General features: G+C 45.8%; 1 protein-coding gene across 4 annotated transcripts in view; it reads right to left on the bottom strand.

Moving 5' to 3' along the window:
• Positions 1-14,748, bottom strand: part of WHRN (whirlin) — an 88,591-nt gene that overhangs the window by 22,687 nt on the left and 51,156 nt on the right. The gene's annotated exons all lie outside the window — the stretch shown is intronic.

Here is a 14,748-nt window from a genome sequence, read left to right as displayed (position 1 = left end):
AGAGGTTATGTGAATTCCTGAGGGCCACACAGCAAATCAATAGTAGAACCAACTGTCCAATCCTGATCTTCAACTCATGTTCCTGTCACTGGAAAGGGCCACCTCCCCTCAACTTAGCAATGGCTTTGAGGGATGTGTCTGTGAGATTCCCAAGGGTCCCCTGATCTAGAAAACAAAAGCCATTTCAGAGGCCTGGAGGTGGGTGGAATTGGGGGTAGGATGAGGTGTGAAGGCAGAGTTCCATTATTTTCCTTTTACACTTCTACACTGTTAAAATTTTTTTTTACAAGCATTGTAAATTTTTTTACAAGCTTGTAAAATTTTTACAAGCGTGCATTCTTATATAACCTTAAAGTGTAAACATCATTTTAAGTTACTCAAGAAAAAAGCAATAAATGAGAAAACTAGCCTTCCGTTAAAGGGATAAATATATTGCTTGGATTCTTATGACAAAAAGGCGGTTTGGGGGCTTCCCTGGTGGTGCAGTGGTTAAGAATCCGCCTGCCAATGCAGGGGACACGGGTTCAAGCCCCTGGTCTGGGAAGATCCCACGTGCCGCAAAGCAACTAAGCCCGTGCGCCACAACTACTGAGCCTGCACCCTAGAGCCTGCGAGCCACAACTACTGAGCCCACGTGCCATGACTACTGAGCCCGCATGCCACAATTACTGAAGCCCGCGCACCTAGAGCCCGTGCTCGGCAACAAGAGAAGCCACTGCAATGAGAAGCCCACGCGCAGCAACGAAGACCCAACGCAGCCAAAAATAAATAAAATAAAATAAATAAATTTTAAAAAAGGCAGTTTTATTTTGTAATGTAAGAACATATTTTTTAATGAAAGGAGTAAAAAACAGAGAGAAAACACTAGCCTTCCAATAAACATAAGTATGTGACAAAACCAGAAGAGGTTGGCTGGGAAGCTCTTGCAGTGTGACCTGGAGCATGTCAGAAGGACGTGCAGCATGTTTAAACTTGGAGGTTCACTGCTTTTCCTCTGTTCACCGATGGGTGACCAGAGGGGGCTGCCCAGGGTCAAAGCCCACCGTGGCCTTGAAGGGCAGCCCCATAATGCCAATTATTTTTTATATTTGTTTATTTATTTATTTATTTGGCTGCGCCGGGTCTTAATTGCAGCACACTGGATCTTCATTGCTGTGTGTGGGATCTTTTAGTGTGGCAGGCAGGCTCCTTAGTTGAGGCTCACAGGCTCCTTAGTTGCGGCTCACCAGCTCCTTAGTTGCAGCACGCATGTGGGATCTAGTTCCTTGACCAGGGATCAAACCCCGGGCCCCCTGCATTGGGAGCGTGGAGTCTTAACCGCTGGACCACCAGGGAAGTCCCCATAATGACAATTATTCCTGGCCGCTTTTCCTTCTCGCCCCGTCCCAGCCTGCTGATGGCACGTGATCACCCCCAGGGGCGTTTTCCAGCGTTTTTCAAAGCAGAATTTGGAAAAGGTGAGCCAATTGGGAATTTGGAAGAAAAAGAGAATAAGATGTGATGATGAGGCTGAGAACTGAAACCCTGGTCCCCATTTTCTCATCTTTTCTTGAACCCCTCACCTGCTGTTGGGGAGTTTCCAGAACAGAAAGTGGTTACAAATTCAGACTTTCCGACCCTCCTCTGCACCAGCGTTGATGTGCTCAGAGAAGGCCCACTGCATCTTTGCCTCCACAACCCCATTCAACATTTCCTGCACACCTACTACGTGCCAGGCTCTGAGCTGGGGCACCACCCACAGCCAGACAGATCACATCCTGCTCTCAGGGTGCTCAGCGGGCTCCGTTTTGTGCTATAATTGGGTTTTCCCACCAGCCTCTCCACGCTATGTCCCCAAGGCCCGGCACACAGTGGGAATGCAATAAAAATTCATCAAATGAATGAAGAGTCAGACACCAGTCCCTCCATTCCCAGATCCAGGACCATCTCTGCTGCAGCTCAGTGGGGACTAACACATGACACCAGCCCGGGGCCCCAAGTTTCAAACCACTTTTAACCAGATGCTGACTGTATGTCAAGAACCTTGTCTGTCCCTTTACATAGTTTTCCTTATTTAATACCTTCAGTATCCTGCCGAGTAGGTGTCATTGCTCTGCATCTCACCAGAGAGAAGACAGAGGCTCAGAGAGGTTAAGGAAATAGTTTGTGGTCACAGAGCTAGTGAAGAGGACAGCTAGGGTGTAAACCCAGGTCAGGTCCCAAGGCCCTAGTGCTTTCTACTACTGGGCTGCTCTCGGGCTTCAGATCCAGCATGTCCAAAGCCTGCCATTCCTCCCTACACCTGCAGCATCCAGCTCTGAACACCCACCCCCATCATAAACTCTGCCTTTATTCCCTGAGTAGACTCTCCAGGAAGTCTCACCTTCCTCCTCTCCCATCGGTCCCCTAACCTGGGTCCCCACCTGCTCATACCTGAGCTCCTGAGCTGGCATCCTCCTCCGTGCATTAACTTCTAAACTGGCCTCAGACCTAGCACCCGATTAATGTTTCTTCAACTTTTTGCTTTCATGATATCCTTCCTGGCTTAAAAACCTCAACAACCCCTACAATCCAGGAGGCAGCGTAACGCTATGGTTAAGGGTTTCAAAGACCATCAGATTCAGGTCCAAATCCTGGCTCTGCTACTTTCATGCCACATGAGCTCAAGCAAATTCCCCAATGAGCTTTTGTCCCTTAGTTTCCTCTGGTGTAAAATGGGGAATCCTAGCCCAGGATTGCCCTCCAAAATCTCTATAGTCATCAGCATGTGTTTCCCAACGCCACCAGCAATATCAACAAATTTTTTCTCTCTTTCTGCATCTTTGAGCTCCCTAGTTGAGAAACTGGGGTCCCTGAGAACTTAGGCAACCCCAGCTGGTTTCCTTGTAAAGAGCTAGAGGTGAGACCCAACACCCGATTCGGGGCTTGGCACACAGCAAGTGCTCAATAAGTGCTTGTGCATGGAGGTATGGATTTCGCCACTTCCCACTGTGCCTCTCTCCCAGCTGGTGTTCCCCGATGCTGAGAAGCAGAGCTGTGTCAAAGGAGAGCTTCGCAGGCAGGCATTCGGGCATTACTGAGGGCGGAGGGATGCTCTCAAGGCAAGGACGGCCCCCTCGGCCCACATCATCACAGTCTCCCTGAGTAGCGGCTCTACCTCTCCCCTCTGCCCCTGGTTGTCCCCCCACAGATCCGAGCTGGAGCCAGGCTGTACTTTTCATCTGCTGAAGTGCTCTGTTTCCTTAAGTATCCCTCTCAATAGCTTTGGCTTTTGTTAAGCTAAGGAAGTCCATTTCAGTCTTTTCCACACACTTTATTTCATCCCAGCAGTTTAATTAAAGGAAGTAACATCTGAGAGACCAGATAAGTGAGGGCATCCTTTCGTGAGCAAGTCTCTCCCTACAGGTCCAGGCCTGGGGGAAGCAACTCAATTCTACAAGCACCTACCTGGCCCCTCACAGCGAGGCTGGAGAAGCAGGGAATGTCCCAAATATTGCATGGGACGTATGCACACTAAAAAAGGTATTCGCTCTTCAGCTGGAACTCAGATTTAAACGGTGGCCTGTATTTTTATTCGCTAAATCTGGCAACACTGAGGTCGGGGTGTCAGTAGCCTCTGGGGGCAATGGTTCTTGGGGGGGGTGTACCGATTTAGTGCTATGGTTTCCAAGCTTCAGTTACTCTCCCTTCCCTGAGCCGGGCAGTGCTGTGAATCACCGGCACACGTTTACTGCAGCCTCCTCGTAAACATTAACATCCACGAAATCAAAGGTCTGCTGTGCTAATCACATTTCCCCCTCATGTCTGCTGAATGAATCCCTACCCGATCTGTGAGTCAGTGTGGGGTTCATGTGCAATCCACTTGGGGAACAGGTGTGAAGTAGGAGTCACACTCTGGAAACCCCAACTTAATGGGGGGTTACGTGAGCCCATCTTCCCCATCTCTTTCCATCCTCTCCTATCTTTCTTCTTCTTTCAGAGCCTGTTTTAAAACTGAAGCTCTAGACGGGGCTGTCTCCACGCAGCCCTCTGCAGCATCTGAGCTGGTCTGAGTGACTCCCATTTCTGTGTCCAGCTCTCTCTCTCATTCCCTCTACTTGTTGAAAAGCTTCCCGAGGTCCGGGAGCCCTGTCACAACAGGCGTCTGCACGTTCACTGTCATTCAGAATTCACAAGCCACGTTCAAATAAATCCAGCGTCTCACGTGCTGCTCACAGCAGCCCCAGGCCAGCAGGCTGTGGAGTCCCGTCCCTACGGTCCAACAGAAAGATGCCCGTCGTTCTGAAGCCAGGCAGCCATGACACAGGGGCTGTGCGGTCCTGCACCGCTCAAGTACACTCCTCGTCTGTAAAAGGCACATGATACTGCCCGCCTTTTCCAGGTCTCTGAGAAGCAAGTGGGACCACTCAGCACAGAGCCTGACACTCGAAAGGCTTTCGAGAGATTTTCATTCACTTCCCTTCCAAATGGCGGGGACAGGTTGACATGTCAACTTGCTCAAGGTCATGGTCACACGTGGACGGTGAGCCAGCATTGGAGCCCAGCCTCTGCCCTATTATCCCCCAACCCTGTGCCACCTTTATCCCACACAGTGTCTGGCACGCAGAAGGCATTTAGTAAACGGGAGGGGATTGCAGAGACCCCTCCTCTCTACTCTCCCATGCTCACTTCCACTTACTTCCCCTTTTCCTTTGGTTTGTGCAACGTGAAGTCCAGGTGGGGTGTTTAAAGGTCTTCATCTGGCTCTTCTCCTAAAGCACTCCCCCTCCCACACACACAAAAAATACCTAAGAGCTCTCCGTGTTCATTCATTGAAATGTTACTCTCTCCTTCCCAGGGTAGCCAGCTCTGAGTTAGATAACCCGGGCGGGGGAGGGGGAGGGGAGGGCAGATTTAAGGCAAAAAGGAAAAAGGAAAGCGTGGCTACTGTCAGGCCTCCCAAGGTCCCCTACATATGGGGAGACAGACAGCACAGGGACGTGTCAGGGACCACAGAGCGAGGCAACAGCAAAGCCCAGACCCTGAGGCTGATTAACCAAGAAAACACCCACCAGCCCAGAGCTGTCAGGACGCAACCCCCTGGAGAAGGGAGAGACAGGAGCAGAGTGTGACTGAGTGTCTAATATTTGCTCAGCTTTCCGACAGGCGCCGTGGGGAGGACGTAGAAGGATGAACAAATAAAGGAGTCTTTCTTTTATTTGTCACCACGGGCGTCCTATTCATCACCAGTGATGAAGGAGCAGAGGGTGGAGAGCGGGAGTGCTCTTCATTTTAAGGCAGAGGAAAGACTCCTCCAACATCCACAGCCATCGAGTGACAGGCTCGGGTCCGGGATGCTCCGAGGAGAGAGCAAAGGGACTTTAACGAGGACAGGACACTGATTTTCCCCTGAACTTGGCCAGCCAACCACCAGGAAGCAGGAATTCACTCCCCCTGGGTCTGAGGCCCCTGGAGCAGTGTAAAGAGCTCAGCAGGCTTAGGAGTGAGCTGGCCTTGGTAATGACCCCCTCTTACTACTTAAGAGACTTGGGGAAAATAATGTTACCGCTCTAGGCCTTGCTTCCCTCAAAACGGGATAAGACCAGCATTTGTGAAGAGTGGTACACCAACTAAATGAGAAGCCATTTGCCGTGTGGTTACTGAGCACAGACCCAGGGGTCTTGTCCTCGGGATCTAATTCCAGGCTCTGCCACTTCCCAGCTGTGTGACCTCGGGTAATTTCCCTGCCCTCTCTGTGGCTCAGTTACCTTCTCTGGAAAATGGGAAAAGCATCAGTGCCTACCTCATAGGTCTGAGGATTAAATGAGTTAATACCCTCTCCACTGGATCCCCAGCACCTAAAACAGCACCTGGCACATGGTAGGTGCTCAATGAATATTTATGGAATGAACACATACAAAGCAGATAAAACAGTATCCAGCATACAGTAAGTCCTCAATAAATGTTAGCTGCGTTTTTGAAAACCATGTTTACCCTTAAAGTGACCCTTGGTCACTCACCAACCAAATATTGCAATTCTGCCTCCTCTGAGTCTCTCAAAGCCATACCCTCCGCCTTTCCACCTTCCCTGTCAACACTCACACGTGATGGCCACACCCACGAGGCACATATTTTTATCCCCATCTTACAGATGAGGGGCTGAGGCCAGCAAGTGAAGTGACAAGAGCTGGGATTTGGCCTTCGTTCTGCCAGGCTGCCAAACCTCTGCTCGAACCAGTATTGGCTCCTCCTCGAGGAAAAACCAGCCTATCCTTCCACCTCTGACATGACCTCTCAGGCCCGGGCATTCTGACATGCACACAGTAGGTGCTCTGTTCTTGCCTGCTGCAAGGAACAAACGAGCCCAACGAACCCATGGAAGGATGGCAGCAGGGCTGAGCTCTCACATCAGAGGGAGGCAGGGGAGAAACCTGCCAACCACTCGACCCCTGTGCTGAGCTGGCAGGCAGGAATCCATCCTCTCTGGATGTGCACACCGGTGGGAGCCTTGCTGGGCCAGGGCCTCCTTCTTCACCACCTTCCCAAGACTTTATTGAAATGGATTTTGCGGCTTCAAATGAGGACCCCGCTGACTGTAGCATTACCACAACGAAAATTCAAATTCTACTGAAGAGTTTTATTGCAATTATGAATCTTTAATAGTCTTCCATGTCAGGTTTAAAACTTTAATGGGCTTGTTTTCTTTCTTGCTTTTTTTTTTTTTTTTTTTTGGTGAGCAATGCAGTTTTAATGAGATAACATTAGTTTCTTCCAACAGTTCAGAAGTCAGTAAACCTTGTCTGTATTTTTTTTAAAAAGGTCAAGGTAAATGCTCAGAAGGTTCCTAGAACAAGCAAGCTGTGGGTGAGGGCTGGGTCTGGGTGAGCTCATCACACAACCCTCTCTGGTAAACCTTGCTCTCACAAGGCAGAACCCACTCGGACATGCCACGGATGGAACTGGCGGACCTGGTGCCTTCTGACTTCCTTCTGGTTCCTTCTTCTCACACTAACACGTCCATTGTCAGTCCTTGCTTACTCTATTCAGGACATGGGCAGCCCTCAAAGAAGGCCTGCTCTAACCCCCAGGTCATCAGTGGAAAAACTGAGGCCCAGAGAGGGGAAAGGACTTGCCCAAGGTCATACTCTGAGTCAACGGTGGAATGAGGGCAGAGAAGCCACTCCTGAGCTCTTCTCACAGGACAGTTTGGCTTTCAAGCAAACACATCAGAGCACTTACAACGGTCAAACCCAGGAGGAATAACAGCTATGGAACCCCTTGAGCACCTCGCTCAGGCCAGTGGCCTCGTACAGTTTGGCTCTACACTTAATAAGCACCACCTGAGGCATGGAATGGTCTAGCCTGTTCTATAGATGAGGGCAGTGAGGTTCAGAGAGGTGAAGTCACTTGCCCAAGGACACCCAGCAGTCAAATAGCAGAGCAAGATATGAACCCAGCCCAACTGCTATTCTGAGCCTGACTTGTATCTGCCTGCTCAACATTTCAACTCAGGTGATGCAAAGGCACTCTAAACCAGCACTGTCCGAAAGAACTTTCTGCAGTACCAGCCCCAAAGCTCTCATCATAGCTCGAGACCATGCTGGGCTGTAAGCACTGAGTTCAGGGCCAGAGTCCTGCACCCCCCTTGCATGGCACATGGGAGGCACCCCACCAATGCCTGACAGAATCAGTAACTTGTGAATAAACAATTAGATGAATGGATGAACAAATACACGAACAAGCAAGCTAGTCCCCTTGCCCTTTCTGGTTTCTGTAGACAGGCAAGAGACATTTTCCATTTACGTAAAGGTCTAGTTTGACAAGGCCAGGGCATGGAGGGAGGCTGGGTACTTGCAGCAGCCTGGCTCTGCACTGCAGCAGGGAAAAAACATCCAATTTGTCAATCACAAGTAAGGAAAAGAGGTAAAAACACAAACCACAATTTAGTTTTGGCTGGAATTTCACTCTGGGAAATGGTGCGCATGTATCCAGCCCTTCATTTTGGAAGAGAGAAAACTGGGGTGAGGGGTAGAGAAAATATGTCATGGGTCTGAGGCCTCCTGGTAAGTTGGGGTAAAGCTGGCCTGGAACTAGCCCTCTCACCTGCGTTGTGCTGTTCCACAGACCTGTAAAAATCAGTGAGTTCTCAAGTTCAAGCCTTCATATACACAGAGTGACCAATCAGAAGAGGTAGAGTATATGCTCTGTGCTCTATACTCTACATTTATAATGGTGACAGAAGAGAGAAAACAGGAATCAACTTAACAGGAAATGTGCAACACACATGTGAAGAAAACTTATAACACTCAAAATGGACTCAACAAATAGGAAAAGAAAAAAAAGAGATGGCCTGTTGTTGGAAAGGATTCAGCATCATTAGGATGTTAATTCTCTCTCATTTGAATATTTAACATTATCCCCATAAAAACACAACCAAGCTTTTGTTAGATAAGCTGACATAAAAAGTTCATGTGAAAAAATAAAACTGCACATGGAAGAACCCAATCTGAAAATGTTACATAGTGTATGATTCCAACCACGTGACATTCTGGAAAAGGCGAAACTAGAGACAGTAAAAAGATCAGTGGTTTGCCAGGGGTTTGGGGAAGGAATGGCGGGATGAACAGGCAGAACACACAGGATTTTTAGGGCAGTGAAACTATTCCTATGATACTGGAATGGTGGATACATTTCAGTATACATTTGTTGAAACCCATAGAATGTACAATACCAAGAGTGAACCCTAATGTAAACTATGGATTTTAGTTAATAATAATGTATCATAATGTGGCTCATCACTGTAATAAAAGTACCACACTCATGAAAGATGTTAATAATAAGGAAAATTGTGTGTGAAAAGGGTGGATGGAGAAGGGGTATATGAAAACTCTATACTCTCTGCTTAATTTTTTTTAATCAACCTAAAATTACTGTAAAAATGAATCTGTTAATTTTTAATAATAATTTTTAATTAAAAAATCAAACTACGAGAACAGCTATGAAAACCCTGATACGGAATTGCTACAGGAGGAGGTACCAGATGCTAAATCCTGCTCTAAAGCCTCTGCAATTAAACTGTGGGGGACTGACCCGTGAGCAGATGGACAGACAGGGAAACAGGCTAGAAATAGGCCCAAGGACACACAGGAATGTAGTACATGACAAAGGTGGCATCACAAATCATTGTGGTGAAGATGGGCTTTTAATACATAGCACTAGGATAACTATGTAGCCATTTGGAAACAGATAAAATTTGATCCATATCTTATTCTGCACACAAGAATAAATCAGATCTGCATGGAGTTCAGGGCCAGTGTGCTAATCAGAGCTTTAAAAAGAAAAATGTATTTACAAGTATTAAAAGAAAAAAAAGGATAAAATGCTCTATACCTAAGAAAGGTTTTCTAAAGAGACCTCAAATTCAACAGAAGAAAGAACTGGTAATTAAACTAAATGATAATTAAAAAAACTTGCACATTGGGGGAAAAAAAACCTCTATAAGCAAAGTTGAAAGAAAATGACAACCAAGGAGAAAACATTTGTAATACATGTCACAGATAAAGGGCTAGTAAGCCTTAATATATAAAGAATTCTTAAATTTTAGGGGGAAAAGTCCAAAATCTTGACAACAGAAGGATAATAAAAGACACATCCAAGTTACAAGAAGACATAAAAATGGTCCATAAACATATTAAAAGATGTTCAATTTCACTCATAAGAAAATTACAAATTAAGCTACATCAAGATACCCTTTCTCACCTATCAGATAGGAAACAATTAAAAACTTGACAGCACCTGTCGGGCATGCTCAGACAAGGCTGGTGGGAATTCAGGATGGAACAACTCTTATGGAGTGGGATGTTGCAATATTGACCAACTATATATGTATTTACCCTTTGACACAGAAATCCCAACTCTAGAAATTTACCCTGAAGATACACTTCCCAAAGTGACAAAATACATATACATGGAGTTACCCACTGCATCATTGTTTGTAACTGTAAAATACTGAAAACAATCTAAGCTCCCAGACAGAGGACAACAGTTGAATAAAGTACAGCAAAGCCACACAGTGGAGTACTATGCAGGTGTAAAAAAGAATGACAGAGACTTCTGTGCAATGACATGCAGTGACTTCCAGGATGCTAAATGTTTAAAAATTAACTGAAAAAGAATATCTATCGCATACTACCTTTTATATAAGAAAGGCAAAAGAACATATACATGTATCTGCTTATTCTTGCACAAAGAAACAGAAATAAGCCAGAAATTAGCTTATTTAGTTGTCTTGCGAGAAGTGGTGGGGGTGGGTAGAAGGGATGTGCGGGAGAAGTAATACTCTGAGTATGTTTTTTAGGTACAGTTTTGATGTTTTTGTTATTCAAAAAGTAAAATTAAATCAATAAAGATGTGGGGAAACCCTACTGAATTCCAGCAGAAACAAATGAACCTATTTCAAATCAATAACAGAACTAAGGTGAAGGGGAAAAAGGAAATAACCCAAGTAACACAGTACTTTGACTATAAACACTCAGTTTACAGACAAAATGTACTGCAAACAAATCAGAAACACAACTTAGTGGGTTCGTTTTCCAGTGGTATGTATGTGGCAACTGCAAAACTACTTTTGTATCTTGTGCGACTGGGCAAATGATAAATATAATGCACCATCTAGACAAGAACCAAGAACCTCCCTCAGGGCCAGCACTGTGCTAGGTGTTGGGGATACAGTATGTACTGGACTGTATTAGTACCCTATAGCTGCTGTGACAGATTATCACAACCTTAGTGGCTTAAAAGGACATAAATTTATTATCTTACTGTTCTCAAGGTCAGAAATCCAGCATGGGTCTCACTGGACTAAGACTAAGATGTCAGCAGGGCTGAGTTCCTTTCTGGAGGCTCTAAGACACAATCCACTGCCTTGCCTTTTCCAAGCTTCTAGAGGCCACCCACATTCCTTGGCTGTGGCCCCATTCCTCCATCCTCAAAGACAGCATCTTCGTGTTAAATCCTTCTCATACAGTCATCTTCCTTGTTCTCTCTTATTATTCTCTCCTCCACTTTTTTTTTTTTTTTGCGGTACGCGGGCCTCTCACTGTTGAGGCCTCTCCCGTTGAGGGGCACAGGCTCTGGACGCGCAGGCTCAGCGGCCATGGCTCATGGGCCCAGCCGCTCCACGGCATGTGGGATCTTCCCGGACTGGGGCACGAACCCGTGTCCCCTGCATCGGCAGGCGGACTCTCAACCACTGCGCCACCAGGGAAACCCCTCTCTCCTCCACTTTTAAGGCCTCTTGTGATTACACTGGGCCCACCTGGATAATCCAGAATCATCTCTCTATGTCAAAGTTAGCTGATCAGGAACCTTAATCTCATCTGTAATCTTAACTCCCCTTTGTCATATAACCTAACATATTCACAGGTTCTGGGGATCAGGATGTAGACATCTTTGGGGCTCATTATTCTGCTTACCACATGGGTGGCACTCAAAACACGGTGGCACTCATGGTTAGCCAAAAAGAATCAAACACTAAAAGGCTTTCACCAGCCCATCTGGGTGAGAAAGTGTAACAGGGCATCTGGCATTTTGCCAGCTGGAGCACACTGGTTCAAACTTGCTAAGAAGTATTTGACAAAGTGGTACAAAACTTTTGCAACTCTACTTCTAGGAATTAACCCCAAGAAAATCATCAAGACTATGCAAAACAAAAAGTTTCAAAAATAATTTGGACCCCCCCCCCTTAAATGTCTATGAATGTCTGTGATTCATAGATATACCCTATGGTATATCCATACAGTGATGCTATAAAGTCATAAACAATAATGTTGCAGAATATTTAATGACATATAATTATTTTTTCCAATTAAACTTAAAATTGCATCTAATAGAAATGGGCAAACAGTAAAAAATGGGTATATACACAAATTGTAAAACTCCTGCCTCCCCAAAGCTCCCTTCCCTTAAAAACACGTCTCAGGCCCCCAGACTACTGAAGCCACAGGCCCCAGGACTGAGACTAAGAAGTAACCACCATTATACATATATAATGGAGTACTACTCAGCCATAAAAAAGAACAAAATGTTGCCATTTGTAGCAGCATGGATGGACTTGAAGGGATTTATGCTAAGTGAAATAAGTTGGACAGAGAAAGACAAATCTATGACATCACTTATATATGGAACCTAAAAGATACAACAAACTAGTAAATATAACAAAAAAGAAGCAGACCCACAGACATAGAGAACAAACTAGTGGTTACCAGTGGGGAGAGAGGGGGAGGGGCAATATAGGAGTGGAGGAGTGGAAGGTACACTCTATTAGGTATAAGATAGGCTCAAGGATGTATTGTACAACATGGGGAACATAGCCAATATTTTGTAATAACTGTACATGGAGTGTAACCTCTAAAAATTGTATAACTGTAGGGCTTCCCTGGTGGCGCAGTGGTTGAGAGTCCGCCTGCCAATGCAGGGGACACGTGTTCGTGCCCCGGTCCGGGAAGATCCCACATGCCGCGGGGCGGCTGGGCCCGTGAGCCATGGCCGCTGAGCCTGCGCGTCCGGAGCCTGTGCTCCACAACGGGAGAGGCCACAACAGTGAGAGGCCCGCGTACCGCAAAAAAAAAAAAAAAAAAAAAAAAAAAATTGTATAACTGTATAATTTTTTCAAAAAAAGTAACCACCATTAACAGTTTCTTGGGCATCCTCCCAGGAACTCTCTTCACATATGTAAGTATGTACAAATATACTTCTCTTCTTAAAAAAAAATGGAATCACATAACACCACTCTGTACCTTAATATTTTGCAAAGGTCTTTCTGAAATGGAAAGATGTTATGGAGGATGGCGGAAAGCAAATAGTCTGACCCCAACTTTGCTGAACTATTTTTGTCCATATCCTATGCCCTGTGAGCGTAACACTCTGGAAGGACAGACACCTAGACTGTTGCATGAGGTTTTCCCTTAGTGTAGGATTTTTAACACCTTCTACAGTGGTCATGCTTTACTTGTGAATTCAGGTTTTTTAATGTTATCTTAAAATTGCCCAACGAATGTGGTCTTCAAATGTGTTAAAGAGACTGGGAAGGAATATGCCGAAATGTTCACAGGAGTTGCCTCCGAGAGGTGAATTCCAGGCAATTTTCATTCCAAGCTCTTTATTCATTTTCTCGGCTTTCCAGACTGCATATGAAGACTATATTGTTGAGGGTAAAGAAAATAAATTCAGAAAAGAAATGTAAACATTTGCCAGGGGGCCTGATATAAAGCTAACATCTCCCTTGACATCTGGGGGTCTGGGGAAGAGCGGGCCTGGGTCCTCGGCAGATCTGCTATGCCACCCTGGAGAAGAATTTTTGTACACCATCCAGTCCAATCCTTGCCTCTTAGTAATCTGGGATAAGTCATCCTCGTCCCTCTCTGGGCTCAGCAGCTTGCTGGCACAGATAGGCTGGGAGGCGATTTAAGCTCTTCTGGAAAGATCCCCTGAGGTTTCTCTCATCTGTTGCTCCTTTTAAAATCTTACTTCAATTGGAAACAACTAAACGCCTGACTTCAAGGGAACGGTTAGGTAAATTATAATTCGGCCAGAAGATGGAGTGTTATCATGCAGCTATTACAAATTGCACTTATGAGAAGTTTTAAATCACGTGGGAAAACGCAAGTGAAAATGTGGGACGCAAAATGGTATATACTGTATAATATCATTGTGTAAAAGCGTACAGAGAAAGGAATAAGAAGCTACATCAAGGTGCTAACAGACGGAAACAACCCAAATGTCCATCAACTCACAAATGGACAAACAAAATACGTTATAGCTACACAACAGAATATTATTTCACTATAAAAAGGAATTTACTGATATCTGCTACAACACTATGTTAAGTGAAAGGAGTCAGACACCAAGGCCACATATTCTATGGTTCACTGATACGAAATGCCCCAAATAGGCAAATCTTTAGAGACAGAAATAGGGAGTGACTGCTAAAAGGGTACAGGAATTTTTTGCAGGAGGTGGGGGAGATGATGAAAATGTTTCAAAATTAGATGCTGGTGATGGTTGTGCAATTCACTGATTTGCATACTTTGAAAGGGGGATTTTTATGGTATGCGAATTATATGTAAAAAAATAAAAGATGTTAACAAAGGTTGTCTTTGGAAGGTAGGACATCTGGGTCCTTCTACTGTCGCATGTTTTTGTGTGTGTATTACATATTGAATCTATTCCTTTAATAGCTGGAAAAAATAAACAAAAAGGAAACGAAGTCCCCCAAAGGGTGTGAGTTAATAGTTCTAGTACACAGCCCCACCCAGGCCTCTGGACTCCCCAGCCTCTGAAAGCTTTGGCCTCCTTCTGTCTGCCTTACAGCAAACAGCTCCTTGATTCTGGAGTGAATGCAATCAGTCCAAGTGCTGTGTGTCTCTCCAGGTTTGTCCAGCCATCGGTGAGGCCTGGGAAAAGCCAGGGTCTCCTTCCGCGCCCCATGCCCCCTCGCCCTGCCTCTCCTCTCGGTCAGCCCCCAGGTTCCCCTCAGCACACCTGTGAGCCCCAGCCCATGTCTCTGTGCCTTTGCTCTTGCTAGTACCTCCCTGAAGATCTGTTCCTTCACTTCTCTACCTGGTATAACTGTCCACAGTCAACACCCCAACCAGCTTACACGAGGGCAGAAAGCACGTGTCTTTTGGCTCCTGCTTTTGCGTGAGGCACACACACACGTTTAGCAAATCTCAGGTGCCTGAGTGAATACCCTGTAAGGCCCAGCTAGGCAGCTACTTCCTCTCTGCAGCC

This window comes from Globicephala melas, chromosome 6 (genome assembly GCF_963455315.2).
Source record: "Globicephala melas chromosome 6, mGloMel1.2, whole genome shotgun sequence".
In the NCBI taxonomy this organism is placed as follows: Eukaryota; Metazoa; Chordata; class Mammalia; order Artiodactyla; family Delphinidae; genus Globicephala; species Globicephala melas.
The sequence above is the reverse complement of the archived record's forward strand: the minus strand, read 5'-3'. Positions and strand labels throughout refer to the sequence as shown.